Genomic DNA, 26,932 nt, shown 5'->3' on the forward strand with positions numbered 1-26,932 from the left:
AAATGACCTACATTCAGGAAAATGGGGAGCCAGGAATTCAACATCATGTTTGTTCCAGTTTAATGGAGCGTGTTTGGTGGATATTAACTGGTCCTGAGGATTCCTGCTCTACGTAGATGGCAGCTGTTTCCACCAGAAACTCACATCTTCAAGGTCTTATTTAAAAAAGTCACTTGAGTTCCTGGCAGATTGAAGTTACTGTGTAAAGACTCTCTCTGGGCCAGTTTTCACCCTTGAAATTAGTCTGGTTTAAAATTACAAATTATTCAGAACGCTTAAGTAACTCTATGAAAATGTTTTAACATCTTCCTCAATGAAGGGACATCCCCCAGCCTGTGGCGCAGGCTTGGAAAATAAGCAGATGGATTGTTTCGGGTTTGACAGACAGCCTGGAGCTCCCCAATATCAAATGATGCCCAGGCTAACTCAATAGTTTTCCCCTGCTCAGAATGCAAAGTCTAGAGGGATTTCTGGCCAGTCCCCAAAAGTAGTTTGGGCTGTGGATCTAGCAGTTTGAACCATGTGCGCAGAAGTGCTAAATTCTTGCCCAACTGATTCAAAATAAAAGGAGGGATGGGTACAGGGATGGCTGAAGGGGCCGGAGATATGTGAACACTGTTTTCTCACGACAGGGCCTCTGTCGTTCCCCAGCACTCAGAGGAATTACTGAACACATGTGCACACAGGAAGGAAACTGGGGGGCGGGGGGTGAAAGTTGTCCGTCCTTTGCTGTTTACACTTTCAAAAAGCGAAAATCCAAAAGAGGGTTGAGATCGAAAAGTTCCTGGGGAACCAAAAAGCTTAACCTACATTCCCTAGTTGTATCCACCGAAGCCTCTTTGAGCAGGAAGGTCAGAGTTAACTCTGATCCCGCTTCCAAAACAAGACAGCTTATTTTGTATGTATAGCCGTAAACTGTTTGCAAGTTTCCTCAGTCCCCGCGCTCGGGATGAATTATGAATGGAATTAGCCAGCTTGACTTGGAATTTCCTCACTTTTACTGGTCTTTAAACAAGATTTTTATACATTCATATGTAATCAATGGGGACCAGCACATGAAATGGTCCTTAACGTAAAACACTCTGTTTTAGAGTGATTTTGCAGTTAAGGAAACTTAAATATGAACTTCTAATGTGGAAAAGGTAGTTTTTACATGCTGCTTTAAAACCGATCTGGAAAACTGATGAGCTGGCCACAATATTTCTGTCAGAAACTGAAATTAACTTTATATTTTAACGTACAATTTTAAGTGCTTGCTTTCTTTCATGAAGCCAATCTGCTTCTCACATCCACAGCCTTGGTCACCTTAACAATACATAAATTTAGTATCTGGTTATTGAGTTTTTCAGTTGCAGGGTAGAATAATTTAGATATTCATAAATACAGAGCATAAGGAGACCCTTCCTGAGTGCAAAACTACTTTTAAAATGATCACTCAGATGAGTGAATGGCACATCTCCTGATTTAATTTCAGCTTTTAAGTATTTTATATCCTTCTATACATTTTCCATATTAAACTTGCACTGTCTTAAAATTTCCCTACAAACTGCTATGTCCAAATTGATTTCAATACCAGTCTGTGTACATAAACACTATGAGATCAGGATCAATGTCAAGTTTTGGAGAGAAAAGTGAACTTGGATTCTTTTTTTTTACTCCAGTAAGGCACATGTTCAAATTTATCCCCTGGCGATGTAAAAGAAGATGAAAATAAAATATTTCTCAAATTGCTCATGCAGAGAGTAAAACACAACCTATTTCAGTAACACTTTTATCATATAGCTAATATAAGAAAATATTTGGGACAGTTAAAAGAAAGGCATTAATTAAAGTACACATAAAAATTTCAAAGTTTAAAAAGCAGTTGGAAAAAATACTTCGTAGTCACTTAGAATCTAATTACTTGCACATTTTAATGGTCTTGTATATTTCAGTAATAAAATGTTTTTACAAACTTCTCCATGCCTTTTCAAGTACTTCAAACGTATAAAGAGCTGAGAATATTCTTTTTTCTTCAAAATACATTCAAATGTATCCACCATCTTGACAGACCTGTTATTATGGTAATCATTTTCTTATACCTGATTATGATATTTCTATCAAATGGAAAACTCTGATTTTTCTTTGGAAGGGGGGAATAGTGTGAGAGAATCCCCTTAAAATACGTTTAATATTCATTAAAAGTTTCTTTACAAAAACTTTTGATATTACAATTTTATATAGACCACACTTATAGTTTTGGAATAAACCAAACTCCTTAAATAGGGCTGTGCTAATCTTGTTTAAAATTAAGAAACTAAAAATTACAGCAATCCTATAGCTACCTGAAGAAAGTTGAAAGTACTAGTCTTGATGTTTTTAATAGCTATGAAAATATTTTTTCCTGAAGGACAGATGAACTTCAGTCTGAAGTACGAACACAGAACAAAATAATACAAGCATAAAGTTTCCTTTTGAATTTCATTAATCAATGAAGAAATGTTTATTGTTAAATTTAAAATACAAAACTTTTAGTCTCGACTCTTGCGAAAATCCTGTGTGGTTAAATATTTGTTTCTAGATTTGCTCCATAAACCTACTTGCCCTTCATTTTTCAAAGGAACACTGACCGACCACATTCACAACTGCTGTCTGCAGGGAATGGCTCAAAGTCACCACCATGTCATCTGTCGCTCCCCCCTAGGCAGGCTCCGGAGAGTCAACAAGAAATTTTATTATTTATATCCATTCCTTTTAATTCTGTTATTAGCTCTCAAAGCCTTTAAATAGCAAATGTCAAATCACATGTAAATTGTTTGCTTGTTTAGCTCCAAGTTCCAGGCCAGGCTATTTCAAATTCAATACTTTGCAAATGACAGTAAAGGGGGTTGCTTAAAAATTGTTAAAAAACACTTTTCCCCATATAGCTTCTGACCAAAAAAAGTCTAAAACACGGGGCTCTAATTCCCACTTTAAACTAATTACAGTTATTTTAGGCTAAAAGTGTCAAGTGAACATTACTTATCAAAAGGTCCTCGGGTCTTCCATTCGCCTTGAACATTACCTTACCACGTACACATCAAATGCTCTGGCCATCTGGAAAATTAAAAATATAAGGCATCCTCACCCTAGTCACCCGCACAAGCCTCAACAGAAAACTAAAGGATCTCGGGTGGTAGCTTACACTTACCTCTCTGGGCTTTAGCAAGCGGTTTACTTAAAAAGATTTACTTTCTGGCAAAATGTAGGTCATTCTTAAATGCAGCTTAAAACTCTGGGCATCTTTGAGGAAAAAATGATGTCACGAAATGTGTCACTGCTCATTTATTTCCTATATCACTAAATTCTAATTAAGACACTCCTGATATCGACTCCTCGTACAGCAGCGTTTACACCATTTGGGGCCGCAAACCCAGACGTGGCCCGCTGGTAAGCTCTAGCTAAAAAGCACCCGTCTTTCATTGGGCACCGACATTTTTCTCCTTCGAAGACAAATACTTTGCAGACCTCGCACCCCTCTTTACAAACCTGCGCGGGGCATTCGGGGGGAGGGGGAGGCAAGACTTTGGTGGGAGCTGCTTCTCTTCAGCAGAGCGAGGGTTGACTGCAAAGGCGCAGGCTGGGTGCTCGAGCAATTTCCTGCCGATTTCAGATTCCACTTGGAGCAGCGTGGAGAGGAAGTCGGACTTCTTTTCCAGGCGGAGCCTCCACGTAGGACTTGGGGGAGCCCGCACTCGTGGGCCCGGGGCCGGGGCCGGCGAGGGCGCTCCTGGATCCCTGCGGGAGGCCGGCGGCCCAGCGCGGACAGGCGGGCCAGGGAAAGGGGTGCCGGGAGCGGCAGGGCGCGCCGGACTCCGGAGAGGAGTCTGAGCCGGGAAGAACTCGCTCCCAGCGCTGCGGGATCCAGCCCCCGGGATGCCCTTGAACCCGCGGCGAGGAAGGCGGCCCGCTGAGCTCCGAGCGCCCCGCCGCCTCGGGCGGAGCCGGACGTGGGCCTCGCGCGCTCCTCCGCCTCAGCCGGCGGAGAGGTCCGGTCCGCGGCGCGGCGCTGGGGGCCCCATCCGGTCCCTCGGGTCGGCGTCGCTGCAGGCAGCGCATCCCACCCAGAGACCTCGAGTCTGAAAGCGGAGACCGAGGGTCGCCTGCGGCAAAGCTCGGCTTGCACATCACTTTCCGATTTGGAGAAAATGTCACAGGAGAGGGGGAAAGGGGAAAAAAGGGGGGAGGGGAGGGAGAAAGAACCATAAATTCGAGTTCGAGGAGGGTGAGGGCCCGACCTACGCGCGGCTTCAGGCGGCGCGGCGGCGGGGGCGCCCGGGCGGGGATTCCCGGTCTCGCAGCGCACCCTAGTGGCCGCCCTGCCCCTCGCCTGCTCCCCGCGACGTTCGCTGGGTCTCCCCAGCTCATTACAATCCGCAATATATTATTTCTTCCAAAGTATTGACAATGTGTGAGACTCCAGTAACCCCGGAGCTCTTGTCTGTAATCAGCACATTTATTCACATTTAGGGAGAAGAATCCGAATTAAATCCCCGTGACCCAGATTGGGTTACAGTGTCATTTTCCCTGGATCCTCTTTTAAATCCACTCCACACCGCTTCTCTGTCTATTACATGCTAATTTAATTTTACTGTGGACGATATTTTCAGCATTTGCTGAGGACAGTAAATTTTGTAGTTTATGTTATTTCACTTTTTATGACTTTTTAACACTTAATAAAATTTTATTAGAGCACTTTTGTGTTTACAAGGCCACAAAACTCTTGGCAGGTTGTCAGAAGTCCTTTTTATTATGATCCTACTGATATACTGCGAGTAATGAAATAATCATGTCCAGAAATGTATCAAAGGCCAGAGGGATTATCCCACTTAATAGCTCCACAGATGCGCCCAGAAGAATGCGGACACGCGGCAGGACGGGCTGAGAGGCGGCTGCAGGAAGGAGGCAGCCCCCCGCGTCCGTCTTTACCATTTCGGTTGCTTTCCTAAAAGGCTACAGGCAGGGTCATGTGACTTTCTGCGGTCTCAATTTAAAAAAAAAAAGAGAGAGAATTTATTCTATTGCAAAATGTGCTTTTCTTTTTATTCTCCTTGTGTGGGCATTTAAGGCTGTTCTAGTGGCAGTGGGGCTGGCTCAGCATATCCGTGTCAGTCACTTTCTTCTCATTTCTAAGTGTAGTTTTGTGGCATTTAAGCAGCCGATGGTGACACTGGTGTCGATCGGTGCGACTTCTCCAGTCCACGCCCGAGAGAAGGCATGGGGAGGGGCCCAGGAGGACTCCATACGTTTTAAGGAACTGCCCCCCTCCTGCCAAACTGCACCTTTTGCTGTTGCTTTTTGTTTTGTTTCTCAAAACAGGGGAATAGTGACTTGAGGACTCTGCTTTCTGCCTTGTACCAAAGAACCACAGTATGCTGCTTTTATTTTATTTTGATTTTTTTGGCTAAGACTTCCTGAGGACAGATATTGCAGCTTTTTCTTTTCTTTCTTTTTTTTTTTTTTTAGAACTATTTCCTTCTCTTTTAAATAGATATATGATCATTTAACACACTGGTGTTAAGTTCATTCTTGCTGCAAAAGAAGGCCATTGCACTTCCTGACCCTGAAAGCAAGGTGGGTGGCTTTGTTTTATAATCAAATTTTCTGTCTCCAGCTTCATATTTCTCTTTCTCTGTTATTTCCTAAGTCGTGTGCCAAAGTGATCAAAGAGATGAGGAATGGAACCGTAAATGGAGTGATTTTGAAAGGACTGTTGCTGTATCCAGAGCACGTGTTCTTCTAAACTTTGGCTTTGAGGGACTTTGGCAGTATTTTTCACAAGTGTGTGTGCGCGCGTGCGCACGTGGGCATCCCCGCACGCGCGTGTGTCTCATGTTCCAACACATCACATTTGGATTTGGTCCTCTGTGGTTGTTTGAAACAAGCCCTGGGAAGCGTGCCCCTCTCTCTGGATTGCCTCCACACCACACGTGTGTGTGCTTGGGTTCTGATGTTCCTAAGGCTGCCCGCAAGAGCTCTTTGATTTCAACTTCAAGGGAGCAATTTGGTTCTTTTGTATGTCATGTGCTAATCGCGGGCAAAACTTAGTGCCTGCTCTAGTAGTCTACTGTGTGCACAGGATGCTCTAGGTTCTGAAAGGAGCGTCTGGAGGCTAGTACCCATCCCTTAAGAAAAATTCATGTCCTGAGACTATTTGGGCAGCCCTTTCTTTTTTCTCTTTTTACAGAGTTTTCCATTTGCAAATGAGGCAGTTTTTCTTTTTTCTGACCCCTCTTGTTTAAATGATTTCTGTAATGTAGCTGAAGAACTACAAGAAAGTGACTTTAGGCTCCTTCCCTCAACCTGGGTGTTATTGATGATTCGTAGTCTTTGCCTTTTACTGCAAGAGATGGGACAGAGAAGCGGCTTCAGATTTTAGTCCTCCAAATTTCACAGCACTGGACTTCAGGGAATTTTTACTTGAGGGAATTTATGCCCAAGTGTGGGATTCAAGAGAAGCATATTAATTTTGATTACACTATAAAGTGACAGTTCAATTTTATAAGTAATTTCTGCCCACCCAGGACAATTTAAATAATACTTCAAAGGCTGTAATAGCCTTCAAGTTAGAAATCTCTTTTATTAGATTATGAAGTAAACCTCCCCTAAAGTAGATAGTTTTAATGCGTCAAAGTATGTTTATAATTCTTATTCAAAAGAGAGAGAAATTGCCTGAAATATGATAACTGATAACACACGACTTGGCCAATAGAGACCCTGTCTGGTGTCCACAGGGATTTTACAGCCCTTCTGAAGTCTTCAGAGCTGAAAGGAAAGAGTGAAGCCCCAATCCTATCACCTAGGGCATCCATCTTCGAATAGAGGAGCAAACAAACCAAACCAGAGGCATGAACTTGTCCCCTCACATGACCAAGGACTGTCAGAAAGCAGTAAGGGACACGAGTTACGAGGACAGTTATAAGACCCCGGAACCACTTTGCTTGGGTCCAATTTCATTCTGCTGCTTATCACTGTGTGGCCTTGGACAAGTTATTTAACCTCCCTGTGCTTTGTTTCTTCATCTGTAAAGTGGGACTGATGCTAGGACCTCTCCCCTAGTTGTGCTGAAGAGTTAAAAAAGTTCATTTATCTGAAATGCTTCTGAGGTATCCATCACCTAGCACATGCTTGGCACATAGCAGATGTCAATGGGTATTTACTGGATGAGCGTTGACTGATATTTCATGGAGTGCCCTGGTTGCTCCCGTGTGACTGGGCCAGTAACCGAGGCAGAGTGTCAACCTCAGGTCTGCACTTGACTCTACCAAGAATGGTCAGCACTCCAGGGAAGTTGTGTCCAGCTGCTCTTTGACTTCTTCGATGGGTTTCTATATTGTCTCTCAATTAACAATTGGCTTATTTAGTTTCTGAGGAAAGAGAGTTCAAATTTTGGAAGGCGGTGCCCCGTACACAATGCTTTCTATAGAATTAACATAACTGATAAGATAATCTAATATATCAACAATATCAAATTACTGTGTATTATCATCTGTTATTCCATAAACGGCAGTTACAGGTACTGTGCTCAATTCTTTGATACATGATTTCAACTCATCCTCACACTGACCTTCACATGGGTAGTTATCACAATCCCTGTTTTACCAGTAGATATATGAAGCTCAGAGAAGTTGGCTGACTTTCCCCAAGGCACACAGCTAGTAAATGACAGATCTGGAAGCTCAACCCCAGTCTCTGGGAATGAAAATGTAGGCAGTTAGTCACCCACTGTTCTGCACTGCCTCCCAATTTTTACAGAACCTCTAATCAATTTGGTCATTTGTGATTATTGTGTAAACAATCATGAAAATGGAAATGACGAAAGCTGGGACCCAGGCCCATAGTCTTGAGTCGTCTGTGTCTTGTGCCGTGATTTGAATCCGGGGATCAGGGAAGAAAGACACAGGCTTGTCTCCCAGGGCCTTGCCTACCTCCACAATTACAGCCAGCTGCTATTGGCAGATATTTGAAAAGGGTCAGAGATATTTGAAAAGGGTCAGAGGAGAAGTCAGGATTACTTTTTTCCCCCTTTGGAAAAATCTGATTAAGCTGAATTTACCTGAAGTATTAAAACAGCAGGTGAATGGAGTTGCATGGCCAGTGATTACAGACTGAGAAGGCAGAGCTCAGATCCCTGGGTGGCAGAGTGCTTTTTCCTTTTCACCAAAAGTTCTCCATGGACTTTAAAGATACCATTCTCCTGAGACAGTTGACAGGTGTCCTACCCATTTCAGGGGATAAAGAAAAACTGAGACAATGAAAGCTTGGATCCACGTACAAGGTCACTTAATGGTGAGCAAAGGGGAGTGCGGGAGTGGTCTGCTTTACCCACATGACTCATTCTGCACCCTTGAGACAATATGTGTAGACCCCAAAAGAGGTCATCAAAGAGCTCTCAAGCTGTCCTAGGGAATAGTCAACACCTTCTAATTAAAAATACATCCAAAGCTAAATTTCAAAGTGGATAATGAAAAGAGAATGCCAATAGCAGCTAGCTGGAAAATGCTATACTTTTCTTGGGCAGAAAAGACTTAGTCTTGGGCTGGTGAGACTCCGCCACCACCAGAACAATTAGGATTCATTTTTAACTTGAGGCTTTGTGACTATTGATGCTGGGAGAACAGGAGGGAAAACAGAAGAAATGAGGTGTCTCCAAGAGGCTCAGGACTCTGTAGAGCCCAAGCTCCCTGCATGCACAGACGATGCCAGCCTGGATTTGCTGCTGGGGACTCAAGGCCAAGCACCCAGGGCATTGCTGGGCAAGGGTTCTGTGTCTACCAGTCCTCCGAATGCTCGATTCACCTTTCTATCTCAGACTTTTCCTTTTTGAAAAAAGAAGTAATCATAATCGTAATTCACATTTATAGAATTTTAGAAATGAAGGCTCTATTTAGAGTTGGTTTTGAGCTCTTCACTTCAGCTCTTCACAGTCTGAACATTTAAAAAAAATAGATGAATAACTTAATGTGTCTGGATGAATATTTGATAAGAATAAGAGAAAACTGAACAAGCAGCATTAGCTGCTGAATTAAACCCACTAAAATAAAAATGTAGCACAAGGTACAACAGAACTGAGGTTGGAAATCCCTGGAAAGAGAGAATTGATGATACTCAAGCCATTTTGCCCCAGATAATTTTAAGCCATCAAAACTTTTAAGGACCTTGAGTCATCTTCTTCGGATTTGGCTTGCTTTTCTTTCTGCATCTGTGAATTTGCCATGTTAAAGTTTATTGCTGTAACAGATTTTGAATGATAGTGCTTCTTTTTTGAAAAGGTCTGAGTACTCTTTGATTATTTGATGGAAAGAATGTACTCTTTTCCCTTCTTATGTATCTTTCAAACCAACTGCTCCAGTATAAATAAAATCTTGAAAAAATACATCTACCCTTTTTAAGCTGAGAGCAAACACTATTCCATGAAAGTCATGTGATCGCTGAATGCCTGTTATGAATGAAATCGCTCTCAGCTCTAACACAGTCAGCTAGCCTGCAGATCAGACCTTATTCCTAAAGTTTCAGAATCTAGAATGAATGCAACCAGCAGCAATGTCAAAATCAAAAACCCGTGGCAACAAAGCAGTGAGCTGGGGCAGGCTCTGAGGACAGGAAGCTGCTGGAATCTGGTTGCTAGGAGACACTCGTCTTTCTTTTGCTGGCAGCAGGAAGATGTCCTTGAGCATGGCTTCCCTTGCGGTTGGCTTTGGACAAGCCGTGAATCAGTCTGTCTTCACTAGTGCCACCCTCCCAATAAGATCAACCAGCCCACAGTGCAGGTGACACGCAGCAATGACAGTTTCTGTTCTCTCAGAAAGTTTCTCACAATGCTCTGCCTTTCCGATGGACTTTTCTGAAATCAATAAGCATTTCATATGTCTACTCTGGGTTATGAGGATATAGCAAAACTAGATCCCTGTATGGTGCTTATCACCTGTGACAACTTTGCAATGTAAAAGTACACGAAACAGCCTACAAGCGCTATTGGATAAAAAGGATAGGATAATCCGTGACCAGGATTTAAGAGAGATTTCCTAGGAGAGGGAACTGGAGCTGGGAGGACTTGTTTAGGGAAGGGTGGCTCTGGCAGGGAACACCAGGTCGACCATGGAGCACTCTCGGAGGGTCTCGAAGGGTCCCGGAGGGCAGTGAACCTTGTCTTTTTTGCTCACAGAAGCATCGCCAGCACCTGGGACAGTGCTTGGCAGAGAGTACAATCTTAGTGTTCAAGGGCTGACTGCATGCGGAAGAACGGAGGGGCTGGGACCTGAGTGGTGGGAGCCTGGGGCGGGGGGCACTGTTCATGTTCTGGGGAAAAGCCCCTTGAAAGAACGTGAAATGAGGAAGGCTGGTCTTGCTGTATCAGAGCGTCGGTACCAGGCAGTGGTGAGAAATGAGACTGGCCAGAAAGGGGGCAGCCCACTTATGAAGGCTCTTCAAAACTCAACAGAAAATGGCTTACAAAATGAGGGCACTCCTGGGAGATGCTGAGCCTGGTAGAGATGGTTTACAAGTGCTCTTTCAAATGCATTATTTCTCAACTATGTGCAGCTTATTATATGCCAGTTATGACTCAAGGAAGCTATTGAAAACACATGATCTCATTAGCTGGCTGGTATTTGGTGAAACGCACCTGATGGTTAGTTCATTTTACCGAGCAGGAAACTGAGAGGGACCCAGCGAGGCTCATGGCTTGCCCAAGTTCAGACGCTTCAGGCAGCAAGCCAAGACTTCTGGGTCTTCAGCCTTCACACACCTCATTTGCTCCTTTCTGGGAGCAGTTGTCTATTGAGGGCCTTGGGACAAGCCAGCCTGTGGTGGGGGAGGCCAGCTGGGAGGCGGTGACAAATGGCTGTTTACGAAGTGATCACAGTGCTGGCCTCGGGGATTGGGCAGGAAGACAGGAGAGCAGGTTTCTCTCTCAACTTTGCTGGCTTTGCCTTCCCTTCCCCATCCCTTCTCCTTTTCTGCCAGGATCCTGACCCCTGAGGACAGTCCTGCTAAGCATCCTGTAGGTGGGCTCTGTGACGACTGTCACAGCAGCATGGGGCCAGCTTTGGGGCAGTACTGTACTGTCTGGGGAGGAAAGGACAACAGAACCTTCCCTCAGTTTTATTGAGATAGAATCCATGTATAACACTGTCTAAGTTTAAAGTGAACAACATAAGGCAAATTGCATATTACAAAATTATCACAATAAGATTCATTAACAGGAGTTTCCTGGTGACCTAGCGGGTTAAGGATCTGGCTTTGTTACTGCTGTGGTGCAGGTTCTTTTCAATCCCTGGCCTGGGATAGTCTGCCTGCTGTGGGAGTGGCCAAAAAAAAAAAAAAGATTCGGTAACATTCATCACCTCACATAGTTACAGTTTTTCCCCCGCTGTGATGAGAACTTTAAAGAGCTACTCTCTTAGCAACTCTCCAACACACAGCACAGTATTGTTAACTCACCATGCGGTACATTACATTCCTGGAACTTATGCAGGTTAGAGCTGTGAGTTTGTACCTTCTGACCATCTTCACCTAATTCCCACATGACCACCCCTTGCCTTGGGCAACCACACATCTGACCTCTGTTTCTATGAGTTTGGGTTTTTTCAGATTCCACATCTGAGATCATACTGCATTCGTTTTTCCTCTGTCTTATTTCACATAGCATAATGCCCTCACACGCAACACCTTTTGGATCTGAAACATGACATCTGTGGCACCTCTGGAAGAGGTATGACTTTAAAAAGAATGGGATTTGGAAGCTGTAAAATATTACTAACATTTGGACTGCACTTGTGAACACCGCATTTAAAGACACATTTAAAAGACCATCTTAGTAGGCTGCCAAACCTGGTTTTAAAAATATTAACCCGATTCTCACAGGTGTGAGTGAACAACACTTAGATTTTACTTGAAAATTAAATGGGAGGAATTCCTGTCGTGCATGGCTCCGTGGTTAATGAACCCGACTAGTATCCATGAAGACTGGGTTCAATCCCTGGTCTTGCTGAGTGGGTTAAGGATCTGGTATTGCCGTGAGCTGTGGTGTAGACTGCAGATGTGGCTTGGATCTGGCATTGCCGTGGGCTATGGTGTAGGTCACAGACATGGCTCGGATCCTCCATTGCTATGGCTGTGGTGCAGGCCAGAGGCTACAGCTCTGATTCGACCCTTAGGGGAAACTCCATGTGCCACAGGTGCAGCCCTGAAAAGACAAAAAAAAAAAAAAAAAAAAAAAAAAAAAAGAAAGAAAGAAAAGAAAATTAAATGGCCTCAAATAGAAGCAATCATACCATGTGAGGGAGGCCATATAGTGGGCTTCAGAAGCAGATGACTGAAGCTGGAATACATATTCCACCATTTACAAGGTGTTCATTAATCTCTATAAGCCTCAGTTTCTTATCTGTAAAGTGGGAACGCATCCTACTTAACAGGTTTGTGTGGCAATTAAATAACGAACCGAATATAAGGAAATGAGTACAGTACCAGCGATCACCTGGTGGGTAGTAGCCACTTCTGTCACCACATCATCAGCTCATCACCCTCATGAACAGCATTTGCAAAACCCCTCTGTCCTAGCCAATGGCATTAGAGAAAAGCGGCCTGGCTTCCTTTAGCTTTTAGTCTCTCCCAAGACAGAAGATTATATTCCTAATGCTACAGCGTCAATAATTTTTCCCTTTCATACCTCCTTCAGCAGCCTCCCCGGCGCCTCCCCCACCCCCCGCCACCAACTTGCTCATCTAGAGCTAGTCAGCAAATGATGCAGAAGAGTTTCTTGTTTGTTAAGGGAATATATGAAATGAAGGGCATCACATGCAAAGTTTATTTTCTCTTATTGTTTCCAGTAAGGATTCTTTCTTGGTGATTGGTAAGTGTGTTGAGTAACAGGCGTGACTCGGCACAGGTATTTCTGTGAGGTCAGGTCCTAGGCCATCAACCCACTCATTTCGAAATCCCTTTTCATTATAATCCAGAGCGACCAGCTGGAAAAGGTAAACTAGTTCTCTGTGGAAGACAGCCAAGTTGGCAGGATTTTTTTCCTCTGAGTTCCGCTCCCGTCTCCTGTAGGGCCTGGCTAGATTGACTTGTTGTTCCAACCAATGAGCCTTACCTGAAGTTTCTGTGACAGAGCCCACAGCTCAATACGCCTTCCATCCCCAATGTGCTCAGCCAGCTGCTGTGGAAAGAAGAGGCTTGACGATCTCCGTCCCTCCACTGAGTCTTCCTAGCCCACCAGTCATGTTGCTGCCGAACCCCAGTTTGCATCACGAGTATAGATAAGGTGTAGAAGGGCAGGATTAAGCAGGTGAACACATGGTAAATTGGAATAGAATTTTTTTTTTTTTTTTTTTTTTTTTTGTCTTTTAGGGCCGGACCCATGGCATATGGAGGTTCCCAGGCCAGGGGTCAAATGGGAGCTGTAGCCACTGGTCTACACCACAGCCATAGCAACGCCAGTTCCAAGCTGCACCTGCAACCTACACCACAGCTCACGGCAACGCTGGATCCTTAACCCACTGAACAAGGCCAGGGATTGAACCTGCGTCCTCATGGAAGCTAGTCAGATTTGTTTCCACTGAGCTACGAGGGGAACACCTGGAATAGGATTTTTTTAAGCCAGTGAGGAGAATAAGACGTCGGCCAGAGTGAAAGGCAATTTGGAGCCAGTAAGACCTATCTTCCTCAGGGGTATTACACCAATACCTGGAAAAAAGAGATCTCTTCTTCTTTTTGGCTGCACCTACCACATATGGAAATTCCCTGGCAAGGGATCAAATCTGAGCTGCAGCTGTGACTGCGCTGGATCCTTAACCCACTGTACCACAGTGGGGGCTCCAAGAGGTCTCTTCTTAACAACAGAGTCAGATATATACCTATCCTTTAATATTTAGTCATACTTTAAAGTCACACTTGAAAATTTTTAAGTATTGGGTTTGCATTTTCCCATATTACCAGAAGTACTTTTTCGCATTCTACCAAGAACACTAGTTCTAACGGTAATCTTGAACAAGTTCTAAGATCCTGGCAACCTGACAACTCTAGCTGCTCCATCATCTGAAGCTCCGACTGCCATGGCAGCACCTAGTTTCAGGCCGATGCTGAGGCCAGTTACTGCCACCAGGTTTGTCTTGTGCCATCTCACCAGGGGATCTGGCTCTACATTTCTTTGCATGAACTCAGCCCAAGAGTGTAATCCTAAAGGAATATCAGACCTGTATCTGAGAAACATTTTTTTTTTAAAGAATCATTTGCCTACCCATCCATCCATCCATCCATCCAACCATTCATACAACTCTTTAACAAATATCTTCACATAGGCTCTATATTCCAAAAGGCAGGAACCTTGTCTGTCTTCTTGATCACTTTATCTCCAAAACTTAGCCCATGTCTGACAACATAACCACTGAAGCAATGTTTGTTCAATAAATGATCAGTTATCAAATGCCCACAATGTATTGGAATTGGAGGTATCGATATGACAAAACACAGCTCCTTTCTTCTTAGTATTCATAATTCTTTTTCAGCGTGGCTTTGTACCTCATTGGAAAAATAGATTCCAAGGCTGCTAATGCTCTTTTTATATTCAATTGACTGGCCGTTTCAATAATTGACTGTGTAATGCACTAAAACAGATGCAAAATTCCCTTCAGAGACAAATGAGGGGGAAAAAAAAATAACCAGCTTCACATCAGACAGATTCTCATCATTTCTTCCTAAAGTGCACAGCACCTCGTCACTAATGATTGTAGGAGACTTTGGGGACACTGATCTTAATGACGGCACCATTTCCTACAGGTCTTGTTAGTTCCTAAAACCATCTGTAAGAAGTTATTGTGTTTGGCTTTCTTAAGCCGTATTTTTAAAGCACGACATTTAATTAGTGCTTGTTAAGATGTTGCCAGTGCTATGGCCACTTCTCTCACCCCTGCTGTTTCTTCTTGGTCAGCATCTTTTCTGGAAGTGTTGTTTCCGGGAAAGGGCATGAGATGCTTCTCTGTTTGCAGAACTGCTGTGTGTATCCACATGAGGCCGGCCTGATGGAGACCCAGGGGCCTGTCAGACTGGCTGTGCAGAAAGGGCCTCCGTGTTCCCAGCCGCTCCTTGGAAAGACCTCTGGTTTTGACATTTTTAGCTGAGACCTCAAAATGGGTTTGGGACAACTATGGGTAGCCCTAGAGAAGAATGTCACAAAAGGGAAATGTATTTGAAGTATTAAATCTAAACATCTTTGGAAAAATTTCATAAAGTCGGAATTTTCTTGAAAGGATATCATTTTCAGTTGCTCTAAGAGATTCTGTGAAAACTGCAAAACAATGCATGGGCTGAAAAATCCACCGGTACTCACTAAAATAATAAATATGCTGAATATATGTCTTTATTTTCGTAAATACCTAATACCATGAATTTAATTCAATTAATGTACTTAAAAATTCAAACCATTTTTTACAAAATAAGACAATGCAGAGTTTTCACCAGAATCTTTTATCCATATTTGGATTAGAATGGCTTGATATCTGTAGTGGTTGATGTATCACAAGTGCATGTCAAATCTAGTTCTACAAAAAAAGTATTTCAAGACAATACAATGCGGACTCTGTGAAAATGAAGAAATATGTGAATCTAGATGTGTTAAGAAATGTTATATAATCTACTAAGAATTTATTTACACCCCTCTCCTTCATCCCAAACATCTGTTGAAGGAACACAAAGTTTCATGCTGGTTATGGCTTAAATGATAATTCCCTTTCTCTTTGAATTGTCATGTGCTTTTTTAAGGTAATCCTTAATTAAAGAGGACATTCAATAAATGTATACACGCTTAGCCAAATTGTTAAATCTCCATATTCCCTAAGTAATGTCTATTAGAATCCCTTTTGCCTCGGTAACCTAAACATTTAAATATACTGAAGGCTTCAGTGAAAGATTAGCATTTGGCGCTAAGTGTAAAAACATTTCCTGTTGGGCCCTCCACCATTAACAAGCTTTTTGTGAGGGAAGGGGGGTGGGCAGGTGACGGGGAGAAGATGAGGGAGAAGTTGGCCAACTCTTGACAGCTGAAGTCTTGATCAGTCACAGCAGCGTTTGTGGTTCTTGCTGATGGCTGGTGGTGTAGGTTTTTATTTGTCTACCATTCTCTGCTGTGATGCGGAGGGTGTTGCTGGGAATTAGGGCAGCCGGGCCAGATCCTGGCTGTCGGTTACAATCACCTCCCCGGCCCTGAGATTGTTGCGGGGTGCCCTGGGTCCCTTTGAGCGGACTACCCTGATACAGGACGTTTCAGGCCATTGCTGTGAGCAAGAGTCCGTTCCTGGCTTTATTCTCGTTGGAAACAAGATTTATGAAATGAGGAGGGGTATCTATTTTGCTGGTAGGGCGGCTGTTTTTGTCGTCGGCCTTGGGTTTAACGATACAGCAGTTTCCTCTGCAGCCCAGACAACTCACTCTTTGAACACAGAGAGAAATAGTGCATCAGAAAATTATTTTCATGGTGTTGCCATGTTTACTGTTTCCTGTTGTCTTTGCCTGAAAGTGTTTTAACAAAAATTAGGGTTGAGCATAAAAACATTTGAGCCAGGGGATGAAAGGAGTTGTTATTACATTTCCTTTCCAGGTTAACATGGTCGCCTTTGATTTGAGCGCTATAGACTTGGGACAGGATATGACACCAATTAAAAACATGAAACTTAATTTTTGGACTAAACAATCACATACTCTTTCTTCTGATATCTGGTGGAGGGTTACTGACATGACATTTATTTCACAACCACAACCCTACATTTATTGGGTTGGCTTGATTTAAGATACATGGGGGCAACTAAAATTGTGCACGGAAAAGTCTAGCAACGTCTTCAAAACTGTAAAGCAGCTGTTATAAAAGGGAACACAGTCTTCCTGGTGACTGCCGTGCAAGGTCAAGAACACAAGCAAACTGGCTCCCTGAGCTCCAGACCTATTCATCTTGGTTGGAGGCAGATTTTAATTTAAGAGCTACATTTCAAAACAAATCAGTTGATTTTATCTCATAAAGGACAGCAGGGAAACATTTAACCAATAACCTCTCCTTAGCCTTACATTTATTTTTTTAGTTTTTATTTTTTGTTCTTTAGGGCCGTACCCACAGCATATGGAAGTTCCCAGGCTAGGGGTCAAATCGGAGCTGTAGCTGCCCCGCCTACACCACAGCCACAGCCACAGCCACGTGGGATCCAAGCCGCGTCTGTGGCCTACACCACAGCTCACAGCAACACTGGATCCATAACCCACTGAACGAGGCCAGGAATCGAACCCACAACCTCATGGATACTAATCAGATTTGCTTCTGCTGAGCCACCATGGGAACTCCCCAGCCTTACATTTAAACTTCATTTTTTCACAAGAGTTTTAGTATTTGTTGAAAATCAACTGCAAATAGTAATAACATAATGCCCTATGAATCATTACAAATATGAAAAGTAATGCACTCTATTTGAGTATCGATATGTTTAAATGATAAAGCTGAATATTCGTGCTTAATTTTAATGCAAAAAATAAAGTGAACACATGCGAATTTAAGTAGCTAGGTCAACCTCCCCTTTTTTTCACCTGGACACCTTGTCTCACTCTAGCCAGTGATCCTGTGAAGAAAGTATTAGTGGTTTCAGCTCAGTCCCAGGTGGCCTATGTCACATACTGCATAACCTGCTGGTGGGTCCTCCAGGGCTATTTCTATTTATAGACAGTAGCCTTTTATAATTCTGTCGGGGGCAGTTGTGGAGAGGGTGCATACCCTGTTTTAATCTACTTATTATGCACTTGAAAATACTGGAAACATTTACAGAAAGAAGTCAAGTTAAATTTGTAAGACCTTTTCATGCGTTCAAATAAATTCGAGCTTACAGCTCTATACCAAGTGCTCAAGTTATTATGTTTGAAAGAAAAGTCACTCACAACTTCAACTCCATGTGGAAAATTACCAAACACTGCAGTTTTTCTAACCACGAAAATCCTCATTTCCCATGTGCAGTTGGTTAGCTCCTCACCGCATCCCCAAGGAGTCTGTGTGAGTCTGAAACACTGCAGAAAAATGAGAATTTCCACACTTAAATGCAGCCAAGGCAGCATTTTTAATGATTAAAAATAAGAGCAGAAGTGGAAAAGGAAGGGACCATGGGTCCTTGTTTTATTTTTTTTTCTTTCCTCCCATAAAAAAATGAGAGTGTGGGGGTTCCCAGGTGAGAGTCAAATGTGGGCCTGCATTTAATTTTTATGGGACTTTTTTTTAAAACAAGAAAAAAATACCAACTCTCTTAAATTTCCTCACTCTCAGTTGCACGCCGTGAATGTTAAAATGAAAGGAGGCATCAAGGCCAAATTCACCGTACAGCTTTTGTGAGCTGTTAGAAGCGATTCTCAGGATCTGGGCTTTTATTTAGGTTTGCTTTCCCTCTCAGCCTGAGTGTGCATTTTTGACGAGTTCTTTCTATCCCTAGCTTGAATGTACGCAGCCGATGCTTTCTCACACACACACACACACACACACACACACACACACACACACACAGGTTTTATGTATTTAAAGAAAATGAAAATCTTTAGTCCCTTGGTAACAATATTTTAAAAAGCAGCTCGATATTTGGATCAGCAAGTAGACTACTTTCAAAGACAACTCTCATGGGCACAATGTGTTAACTGTTTTCCGTGCCACCATTTCATCGTGTGCAAACGGACAGCAAAATGGTGGTTCCAGCATTTGGTTGTATGAGGGCTCTTTCGCAGACAGCCTTCCCTCTCAGATCGCAGAACCAGTTTGAAGAGCAATAGAAAAGCCAGATTGCTCAGGCCAGGGACGGATTCAATAAAACATACACACAGATCTTCCTCTGCTCACTGCTTTGCAGATGCTTGAGCAAAATTTGAGATACGTACGATACAAAGAGAGCACGCCCTGGTTAAAATAAAAAATGCAACAGAAATGATAGTTCAGTTAAACATGGAATTCCTTGGTGTTGGTAAATGCAGATGTTATTCATAGACCCTCCAATGTCACCGTTAGTAATCTACCTTGAGAAAAGACCCAAAACGGGGTTAGCATAGCGAATGTGAATGTTTCACTTGTGAATAAATGATCTTTCCAGATCAAGGTTGAGGTCACTGGCAAGCTAGTCTAGGTGAGCTCATTCCACAGTTATTTGCACATGCAAATCAGGCTTCTAAATTTTTCTTACCTTACTGTCTTTTGTTCATGAAAAGATCTTTGATGGATCTCTTAAAATAAAAATGTTGAAATAATCGAACAATGTAATAATTGAACTTTGCTAATAGTATTCATTTAGGACTAGCTCCTAAATAGAACCAAAAGTAAGATAGGTTTTGACTTACCCTTCCCTGGACCTCAAATCGAAGAGAGATGAATCTGACTGAGAGAAGAACTTGACATTACCCTGTATTGCCTACGGCTGAATCACCACTCTCTTTTGTCTGAAGGAAAACATTTTCTTCTCAATGAGGTGTATATTTTAAAGAAATATACTGAAGAAAACTGAGGCTCATAGCATTTTTTTTTTTTTTTTTACTGTTTGACCGAAGTTTACAAATATTTGAGATTATAAAAGCGACGGTGCTACATAAAACAGACCTGCAGCAACACTGTTTACGGCACACACAACAGTATTATTTTCTGTTTGGTGTGCAGAAATTGTAAATAGGAAAGGGTATAAAGCTATTAAATCTAGTAGCAAGAGGACTCTTAAGGCAAGGTTTATTATAATAATGCATGGAAAAGCTTTACTTTTTTATCTGTGGGTATTAAATTTTCGTGTTTGCAACACTATTTTTAACTCTGGAGCCATATATCTGGTAGCATCTTGGAGAAAAAGGAAATGGACAGATGTCCATAAACAAAGGGCTCCACCTGGTGGTAGAAGGTATGAAATGGTGATGAAGAGAACTAATGCTGCGAAGGGAAAACAGATGCCAGGGCAGCTTCTGTGTGTGTGTTTCTTGTAATAAACACATTTGAAGGAAAAAGAATGACACAATTCCCCAAATTTGGATTTCGATGTTGATATAGCTTTATAGATAATATCATTCAATTTCTTCTTTCAAATTCAGTCCTCACAATACATTTATAAATGCACCCATCAGAACAGACATTTACATGGGGCCCTGACAAATATGAAGCAAAATAGAAAGCAAACTATCCACATCCTCTGAATGTCTGACTATTAAGTAGAATACCAACTAGTAGATTTAACAAAGAAAGCATTTGTTCCAACCCAAGGGTGTTCCTTGGGTGACTTTGTGGCTCACCTAATTAGGAAGGACTGGAAAGGAGGTGGTGCAGAATTCAAACAGGGGAGGGAAGAAATAATTTCAAATCCATGACTAAGAAACAGAAAATTGCTCATTTTAAAATGGCATTTGTGGCTGAAATGTTGAAGCATTTGAATCTACATATTGTGACTCTTCCACCTTTTCAAACTCTAAAATTAGACCAGGAATTACATATACCAAATGCTATGCAAAATGTAAAATAGGCATGCCATTTACGGCTCTCTACGTAAGGTGGAAATTAAATCTTCAGCCTCCAATAAAATTGTATTTCTGTAATAAAACTGCTGCACCTTGACACTAGACTACATTGAATCCCAAATTAAACACCCCATTTACTGTACTGTAACAAGTAAAAGAGTTTGCTACACTGAACAATATTACATACAGAAAAAGGTAGTATATTTTGCTCTGTAGAGTCAACCAAAAACAGACTCATTCCCCACATCCTCTTTCTTAGAACACACCATATTTTGATGACGGTAATTTTTAAGGTTTGTCCGTCATTGTTAAAATGTCTACTTCTTCCTTAATTACACAAACCTGTATAGGTGGGTAGGTCTAAAAAAGTCCATCAAGTAGGATATTTACTACAATGCTTTTACTACAAAGCACTTCATGGATAACTCAGCCCCATAAGCAGAAACGGCCGGTGTGCTGAAGGCTGGGTACATTTCCTTATGCATCATACATAATGGAGATGCTTTTCGCTACAACTGACACGCTCCGTATCCACTTACACGGCACACACGGGGTGCCACGGCATAAATACACGAAGGTTTTAAACTTAGCGTCTGTTAATACAGGTTATGCATGTATCTCACGCAGTGTTGATTTAGAAGAATCAGACTGGATGTTGTCTTAAGCAGGCAAAGACGGTAGGTGTTTTGTTTTGTTTTGTTTTGTTTTGTTCTGGTTTTTTTCTCCTCACTAAGCTATGGCTAAGCCAACAAGGCCTTCTGGCATTTGTGAAGGGGCTTTATGAGAAGTTAAAATCTACACAGGGTGACCCATAGAGAACGATGAATACTAACGTTGCTGCTTCTTACCATCTAAAGTGCAGGCGAGCTGGGGGATGCTGTCTCCGCGTCTCCGCCGTCCTCCCGCCGGCCCCGCGGAGCCACCCTCTAGTGGACGGAAGAGAAAATTGCCTCTCCTGGCGCCCTCCTGCTGCTCTTCATTTAATAAACACGCTCCCCTCCCCCTCTCTCAGGAGATGGTGGATATTATTAACCTTCAAGCACGATTCAGCGAGATGAATGTTAATCGTGAAGGGATTTCTAATCAAGTTTAATGGTGTAGGACAGAGAGAAGTTGTGTTAGCAGTTTCAATCCTGCTGGAAATGCTAATTGTTAGGTTTCCTATGATAGGTGAGGATAATATGAAAATGGCAACAGCTGTAGTATTTCCATTTAGAAGTTGTTGCCTATAATTTTGAGGCAAGTATGGAAGAAAGGGACAGAGCCCTTAGTAGGAATGACTAGTCAAGAGGCTAATTTCTTGGGAGATATTAGAGGTTTGAGGCTTGATACCTACTCATTTGGAGAAAAGAATTCTCTGCTGGGAGAAAATCTCTGCCTACCAAAAGCCACGGGGAGAAGTTTCGGGTTGGCAGGCGACGTGTCTATGGTAAAGGATGCAGAAGTTACAGCGCTGAGCACTGATATTGGAGCCCTTCCATCTCTTACGCTTCTCTCTGTGGCTCATTGCCTTTTTCGCCAGCTTCTTTTTAGCAGATCTATTTCACCCTGGCTTAGGAAACAGAAAAATAAAAAGCACTTAGGAGTTCGAGATGAGCCCCGACTGCACCTCCATTTTTGTCTCACTCACTTCTGCCCCTCTCACTGACTCAAAGAGTCATTACCTGTGGTCTAGTATAAGGGTGCCCTGCTGTGCCCAGCTCCCATCCTCCCACTCTGGCACAGCTGCATCTCCTGTACCACCATTGTCTGTCCCAGTCCCCTGCTTACAGGGCAGATATGCACATGGAAGTGGAGGGTATTCGATGTTATGTGAACAGTGTCTTTGGTGTACACTTTTACTTGACTTTGATGACCCTAAATTCTATGGCTCAACCCTAAACTACCCTAATACTGTCATAATGTCACCTACCAAAGAACTGGAGAGCCTTTTACTGCAGTGTATTTTACCAGATGAACGTGGGCCTTGAAAAGTTTCCTTGTATTTTCATAGTCGACTTGTTTAGTCTAAGTTTAGAAAACATCTAGGTGATAAATACAAAGTCAAAAAATAATCTATGAAGTTTATGTACCTACATGGACATGGTCTCTTTTAACTGTATTGTGGCTTTTGTCATCATTTAGCTTTTGTTTTTTAGACTCCTTAAAAAATGATTCAATGTAGAGGAAATAAAAATGATTCCCGGGTGTTCGTATGAGATACAAAATCAGTGACCAACATTATTTTCCCATCAATAATAATTATACTAATTAGCCCAGGCATTACACCTGTGCAAAACCCTTATCCCTATTTTACAGATGAAGTAACTGAGACGCCAAAGGTTAATTGCTTGCCCAAAGCCATGCAGCAACTCTGTCAATACCACGTTTTAAATCTCCAACTCTTGCATCCTTGGCAATAGAGCAATTATGCCTCTCTTCAAATAAGGTAAATTTGTTTGTTTGTATCATAGGAGGTGGGTGTTGGTGAACAACAGAACACAGAGGTCGAATATTATTTGTTTTAAAACTGTAGAATCTTTCTTATATTAGAAGCTTATTTTACTATGTTTTCTAAGTTGAAGTTACTTCACTGTCATAAAATTCCACATTGCATACATTACACAAAATCAATAGTCACCCATTCAAACAAGAGATTGGTAATTAGGGACGGACAGACCCCAACATATCCTTTGCTTGCAGATAAATTCAGTGAGATTACCTAATTCTTTTCGTTTTCTTTCCGCAAAGAATATGTTTTTCCCCTATCCAAATGTCTCAGTGAACATTGCAGCTGTGCAGCAAGAGGCAGTTTTGCATGCATATATTCTGAGAACAATGTGGAGTATTTATCCCTTGGGATAAAAAAAAAAAAAAAAACCCCAGCAACAACAAACTTGAAAACAGATGGTTCTGATACAGTCTGATAAGAATGTAAACAGGAAAATATCTTTGTTGACTTATTTCTCAGTAATCAGTAATAATTAGTTATTGTCTGGAGATGAATTACAGTTTTGATTTCCCAACCATGGCCACCAACAGCCTCTGAAAAGGGAAACTACTTTTCTGATATTGGTGAGGAATTATTGACTCCCGCTGAACCCTCCTCATTAACATTCTCTTTGATTGATGTAAAAGAATGAAGACTTTAGAGAGGACCAGTTCTGCATTCTTAACTCTTTCTTCTGTCAACAGTTGATTTAGAGATATTATCCACCTATGGTCAACCCATGAACAGGTTCACTTGAAAAATAAAATTTCTCTTCAGCCTAAAGCACCAAGACTTTCCTTCCCTCCTCCCTTTCCTTCATTCTTGCCTTCCTTCTTTTTCTTCCTCTCCTCGCCTCTTTCCTCCCTCCCTTCCCTCCATTCCTTTCCTTTTCTTTTTCTTTCTTTCTTTCTTTCTTTCTTTTTTTTTTGGTCTTGTTATTTTAGATAAAGGTACAATCATCTCCTTTAGAGTCTGGACTGGTGTTTCTTTGAACTCATTATATTCCTTTGTCAAAAACTTTGTTTAGGCTCATTATTTAGGTTCAATAAACATTTAATGAATGCCTCCTATCTGCCAGGCCCTGTTTAAGGTGCTGGGGATAGAAAGGTGAATCAGACATACTTTCTCTTGTTTTATTTTTCATTTATTTATTTATTTATTTTTAAGGCATATGGAAGTTCCCGGGCTAGGGATTGAATCAGAGCTGTAGCTGCCAGCCTACACCATAGACACAGCAACACTGCTGCTGAGCAAGCCCAGGGATTGAACCAGCATCCTCATGGATACTAGTCAGATTCTTAACCTGCTGAGTCACAATGGGAACTCCAGACATACTTTCCCCTGTACTATAGGACTCAGTTTAGATGGGGAGGCAGGTACATAAACAAACGATTTCCCCTCAATTTGTGAGGAAGTGGGCAAAGTGGCATAGAGGAGTGGGGGAAAGGATTGATTCCTTGGAGAACAGGGAGCTTTACAGAGGAGTTATTAGATCAGGTCTTAAATACTTCTGTATAGAATCCTGGCTGCAGGGATCCACTGGCTATGAAATCCCTGTGGATTTCAAAACCTCTGAAATCCTAAATGAAAAATGAAATTTCAACTTGCTTACAAGTTCTTTGGATTAGTCAATGTAAACAATTAGTTGTTATTTGGACAACAACGACATTACTTGTTGTAGATAAGATCATGGAATCCTGCCACAATCCAGAAATTCTGAGAAGTAATCATCTTTTAAAATACAAGGTTTGCAAGAGAAAACTTAGGTTGTATTCCTCTATGATATTATATCTCTTGGCAGGAGAAGATCTGGTATTTCAGAAATACATGAGTCATTAACAAAGCAATATCAGGAGTTCCCTGGGTGGCTTAGTGGGTTAAAGTCCCACCATTGTCACTCCTATGGCGCAGATTCAGTCTTTGGTCCAGGAATTTCTGCATGCTGCAGGCACAGTCAGGAAAAAAAAAAGTAATATTATCCTGGGCTGTGTTAAGAGTATCATTTGTAACTAGGAAATAATCCTTGTGTAAATTTATTGTAGGTTGGGCTCTTATTTGAACGTTACACTTTGGGTCTGTAACTTAAAACATATGTATGAAAGCTGCATATAATTCATGTATGGAAAGAAGGAAATGATGACAGGGATTAGAGTCTATGGACCCAGGAAAGGAGGTGGGTTATTTATGCTGGAGAAGAGAAGGCTGACGGGAGACACAATTAACAACCCCTGGGCAGTGAGGTGCAGCTGTGGAGAACACCAGTTAGCCTTTTCCACCTCACTGGATGGAGCAGAGGAAAGGGAGTTTCAAGGGAGAGCATCAGGACAGAGTCTGCTTTTAGACACAGGAAGACTTCATGATCTGTAAGTCTGACTGAAGTGAAGAATGGGCTGTCCCAGGAACTTCTGGAGTACTTTAGAAGGAAGAGGAGTTCCCGCTATGGTGCAGTGGGTTAAGAACCTGACTTCAACAGCTTGGGTCACTGTGGAGGGGAGGATTCAATCCCAAGCCTGGCGCAGTGGGTTAAAGGATCCAGCACTGCTGCGGGTGTGGCTCAGTTTCAATTCCTGGCCTGGGAACTTTCATATGCCGTGGGTGTGGCCATGAAAATAAGAAAGAAGATAGAAGCATTCATTTTCAAAATAAGGGCCTTGTACCAGACTTCAGCTCCCTACGGCAATGCAGCAAGCACCCTATACAGACTTTATAGTCTGATGTCTGTAAATTTACACATGGAGAAAGGTTAACGATAAAGAGGTCTAAATAGTCTTACCTTGGCTGTGAGTCCCAGGTAATATCTCACTAGGGAAAAAAAAAAAATCAATATGCACAATTTTTTCTCTGAAGTTCTATGCCAGCTACTGGTTCCTTTAAAAAATATATACAGGGAATTCCTGTCGTGGCTCAGAAGAAACGAATCTGACTAGTATCCATAGTATCCATGAGGATGCAGGTTCAATCCCCGGCCTCTCTCAGTGGGTTAAGGATCTGGCGTTGACATAAGCTGTGGTGTAGGTCACAGACACGGCTCGGATCTGGTATTTGACCCCTAGCCCGGGAACCACCACATGCCACGGTGTGGCCCTAAAAAGACAACACACACACACACACACACAATTACTTTATATATCATGTTTAAAAAGAAATGTGTATATTCTTAGGAGTAGAAGTTCTCAAATTCAATTTTAGAGCTATTTTTTAACAGATTTATAGTTTATCTTTCTAACTATAGAAGTAATATGTTTTTAATGCTAATACATTTAAAAACATGAAAAGCATAAAAATGCATTTTTTTTTTTGTTAAAAAACTGAGCAAGCACACAAAAAATGTCCACAAAATGGCCCCGCCATCTCCTGATTGTGTCCTAGGTAGTCCAGCTGGGTTCCTCTGGTTGGCATCTTCTCTTCTAGGTTTGTCCTTCAAGAGTGAGTTAGGAACTATATACAATAGATGATTAACAAGAACCTACTGTAGAGCACAGGACAAATCTCAATAGTTTGTAATAACCTATATAGGACGAAAGAATGGATATATTTATATGTATAACTAATTCATAGCATTGTTAGGTCAACTATACTCCAAAAAAAATTTTTAAAAAAGAGAGAGAGAATGACTCAGGAGTGTGTGCTTCGCTGCATCTTCCTCCTTCTTTCTCGCTGCAATTGGATCTCACTTCCCATCCTCTGCTACGTCCGTGTTGAAACAAGTAGAAATGCGGGAATGGGACACTGATTTACCTGGCACCTACATCAGGGCTACTGCTATTTGCAAGCTGGTGGTATAATCTGTGGCTTGGTAGCTATGGACCTGGCAAGACACCAAAATGACCATCTATCTGAGTGTTGGTTCAGACATTTGTATTGAACACCTGAATGGGATTCTTCAACTTCAGTCTACGGGTCTGAAGAGGAACCCTGTCTTATCTGGGGCTCCTGCTTGCTTGAGAG

The 26,932-nt window shown here is 42.1% G+C and overlaps 1 protein-coding gene and 3 long non-coding RNA genes across 4 annotated transcripts in view; 2 read left to right on the forward strand and 2 right to left on the reverse strand.

Annotated features, from left to right (window-relative positions):
* Window positions 1-26,932, forward strand: part of LOC146396001 (uncharacterized) — an 881,025-nt gene that overhangs the window by 255,109 nt on the left and 598,984 nt on the right. The gene's annotated exons all lie outside the window — the stretch shown is intronic.
* Window positions 5,053-26,932, forward strand: part of LOC146396004 (uncharacterized) — a 37,979-nt gene continuing 16,099 nt past the window's right edge. The window contains exon 1 of the long non-coding RNA XR_014829822.1: window positions 5,053-5,592. This is a non-coding gene — a long non-coding RNA (uncharacterized LOC146396004). The remainder of the gene's footprint in view (window positions 5,593-26,932) is intronic.
* Window positions 17,939-19,418, reverse strand: LOC102161209 (uncharacterized). Its single transcript, XR_014829823.1, has 3 exons — window positions 19,363-19,418; window positions 19,209-19,248; window positions 17,939-18,057 (listed from the first exon to the last, which is right to left on the reverse strand). It is a non-coding gene; the product is annotated as an uncharacterized LOC102161209 (long non-coding RNA).
* Window positions 20,031-26,932, reverse strand: part of LOC146396005 (uncharacterized) — a 308,028-nt gene continuing 301,126 nt past the window's right edge. Inside the window, exons 9-10 of the mRNA XM_084999969.1 lie at window positions 25,758-25,786; window positions 20,031-22,066 (exon numbers count right to left, since the gene is read on the reverse strand). The gene's annotated coding sequence lies outside the window, so the exon portion shown is untranslated. The remainder of the gene's footprint in view (window positions 22,067-25,757; window positions 25,787-26,932) is intronic.

The sequence above is a fragment of the Sus scrofa genome, chromosome 15, assembly GCF_054392235.1.
Source record: "Sus scrofa isolate SSC_HxYL_T2T_F1_AM1 chromosome 15, Sscrofa_HxYL_maternal_Yorkshire_Landrace_v2.0, whole genome shotgun sequence".
NCBI classification, from domain to species: Eukaryota; Metazoa; Chordata; class Mammalia; order Artiodactyla; family Suidae; genus Sus; species Sus scrofa.